Genomic DNA, 3,182 nt, shown 5'->3' on the forward strand with positions numbered 1-3,182 from the left:
GAAATAGAAATCCAAAGTTTTTGCAAATATGACATGTGGGACCAGGAAATTTGTCTTTTCAATTCATTAAATAATTACTATTTTAGCTAATTCAATAATAAGGGCACCAACTGAAGCAGGACCTAGAGTTGTGAATTAGCTCCAAGTTCCGGAAATCTTTTACATTGAGAAGAAACAAGGAAGGACCTGTGTATTTTGCCCCCACATACTGAGACTATTTAAATACTTCAGGATCATTTGAAATTATTCTGTATCTAAGGAAAAAAAATATTTAATTGCATTAGGTTTTTTCATGCATCCACTATATTCACAAATTCTGTCTAAATTTAAGGATCTCAGTGCTTATATACTGATAAGAAAAAAATACTCAGGAACCCAGCAAATTTTATGAAAAGGCACTCTATCCCATTAAGAAACTGCAGACAGAAACAGCTCCTGCTACGGACACCAAGCTTGTCAACAAAGAGACAGAAAGACCAGAAACTGGGAAGAAGAAGAGCAATGCCATCAGCCCGGTCAGGGGCAGAGATGGAGCATGGAGGGAATCCCTTGCTTATCACTTTCAGGGGAAAATCCCTTGCCCATTATTTTCTCTTCTACAGTTTTCCTTCTCCAGCTGAAATGTACTGGCGTCACAGGGCCCCTAGCTCCTCTGGAAGCTTCCTTGAGGACATGTTGGGGTATGTTGATACCTCAAAGTATTCCCATAATTTTCGGAAAATGTGACCAAAGCTGTTGAGCCCAGCTTGCCAGGATGACGACTACAAAATGAAACAGGAAATGTGTTTCAAAAGCTCAGCAGGCTGGGCTTCTCTGGGCTCTGTCATGGTAAACACACACTCTAGAATGCTAACCCACACCTAAAACATACATTCCGAAAATCATAGGGAAGGCCAGTGAGTAACCCAGTGTCAGATCACTCAGTTAACACCTTCCAGTGCTAGGAAGATGAGGAAGAGGAATTATAGGAAGACAAAGGTGAAAATCAGCTAACTATCATCTTTTGGTAGACATTGAGTTTACACAAGGATAATCTCTAGGAGGAAAATTAAGCATGTCTCTCTACTAAATGAGCAGTTCATGAGAAAGCTGCTTCTCATTTCCAGTGATGTTGAAACACTTCTTCCAAGAAGTCTTCTCTCTGACTAATGGGAAGAGAGTCGTAGCAAATCACTTCTAAGATTCCTCCCTCAGGCAAAGTTGCAAATTTAGCAAAAGACACTTTACAGATTTTCTGATCCCTCCTCAATGCTAAGCGCTGTGTAGTTCCTATGAGTATGGTGCTCATCTCCATTCCTCGGACCTTACTAGGATGTAAATACACCCCATGCTCTGAGTATTTTCCTTCCTTTTCCCTTCCGTGTAAAATGTATCTGTCCTATGTTCTATTTCCTAAGTCCTGTCCTCAACCAAAGCCACAACAAATTAGTCATATAATCAAATCAGCCAGCAGATGTGCTACACTGATGTGCTACAGATTAATATCTGCAATCTTGTTTAAAAGCTTGTTTTTGTCAAAAGACATTTGATTGGGCTGGGTGAACTTCAAAATCTCTCCCAACTCTAATGTTATAAAATTTTATGAGTATCTCTGATCAGAAAAATTTTAAACCTTGGGCCAAGCTAGTTGACAAGTTGACCTTTCAGGTCCCTTAATTAGATCATTTGTTTTGTTGCTACCTGTGGAAACATGTCCCATCTCTAGCTGCCTGTCAACCCAAAAGTTTAATAGCAATTTTTAGAGGTTATTATTGTTTGTCTTGCTGGATATTATATACCCTGCGGTGAACTGAAGATGACCCAAAATCTTTGCTGTTCCTCTCATCAATAAATTAGTCTATTTTCTCACTGACGTGGAATCTGGGCTGACTTTGTGATTTCCTTAATCAAAAGGATATGGTAAAAGTGACACTCTGCCAGTTCTGGCCTAGGCTTTAAGAGATATGGGTGCTTTTGCTTTCATATCTTGGAGCCTTAAGCCACTATGTGAAATATAATGAGAGAGAGATTGATTGATTGATTGATTGATTGATTGACTGATTCCCAGGCAGCCCCCATCTATTCCAGACATTTCAACTGAGGTGCCAGACATATGAGTAAATCTATTTTGGACTTCCAGCCCTAGAAATCCTTCAGATAATTGCAGCTGCATAAATAACCCCAGACAAGACCACCAGAAGAACTACCCACCTGAGCTCAGTCTCTAGATGGTTGTTAATATTTCAAGCTGCTAAGTTTCAGAGTGGTTTGTTACACTGCAATAGGTAACTGAAACGCATCCCTGAAGCTGGCCTAATCCCTTCTTTGAACAAAGAAGGGATGGATAACAAACAAAAGATGTTTTTAATGAAATTTCTAAACTATTATCATAGTCATTCCACCCTCCAGCATATACCTACTCCTTTCTGTCTACAATGGCACATCCATAAATTCATCCAACACTTTCTCAACTGTGCACATGTCTTTAATATCTGTTGCCATCCTTGCAGTCATAAATTGTAATCTCCTGATGGCCAGGAGCCAGAAACTCTTAATAAGTCTTTCATAAAGGCTTTATAGCAATAACGAATTTCAGCAGAGGCCTTCAGCAATGATCAATGTTGTTTCCTATAAGTCTTACTACTTTTCCACGCTGAGAAGTCCAGAAATGGAACCTCAGAGAGAAACTCCACTTTGAAAATCCAATGTCATCCTTTTGACTTGAAAGGGCATTGAATTCATAAGCCCTTTTCAGTGTGGTCCTCCCAACAACAAAATTCATTACGCTGTGGCCATGGGCTTATTCTACAGAAGTATTTTTTATTGGTTAGTTTTGAGGTCGGTTATTCTGAAGGGAAATTTTAAATTCCTCTGCCATGCATTCATGTGCGACAAATCCCTGACACCTGTGTGGAGACTCCCAGGGCAGAGCTTGCGTTCTCATCTTGTCTCCCTATGCCAAGGAGTCATCCTGAAAGAATTCATGGATAAAAGAGATTATTACAGTGTACTCATTCAAATGCTTAGAGTTGGGCTTTCCTGGTGGCGCAGTGGTTAAGAATCCGCCCGCCAATGCGAGGGACACAGGTTCAAGCCCTGGTCCGGGAAGATCCCACATGCTGTGGAGCAACTAAGCCCATGTGCCACAACTACTGAGCCTGTGCTCTAGAGCCCGTGAGCCACAACTACTGAAGCCTGTGCAC

The 3,182-nt window shown here is 40.7% G+C and overlaps 1 long non-coding RNA gene across 1 annotated transcript in view; it reads right to left on the reverse strand.

Moving 5' to 3' along the window:
• Positions 1-3,028: 3,028 nt before the first annotated feature.
• LOC309624415 overlaps positions 3,029-3,182 on the reverse strand; it is a 52,455-nt gene continuing 52,301 nt past the window's right edge. Inside the window, exon 7 of the long non-coding RNA XR_014241886.1 lies at positions 3,029-3,144. This is a non-coding gene — a long non-coding RNA (uncharacterized lncRNA). The remainder of the gene's footprint in view (positions 3,145-3,182) is intronic.

This window comes from Balaenoptera borealis (genome assembly GCF_965194805.1).
Source record: "Balaenoptera borealis genome assembly, chromosome: 2".
NCBI lineage: Eukaryota > Metazoa > Chordata > Mammalia > Artiodactyla > Balaenopteridae > Balaenoptera > Balaenoptera borealis.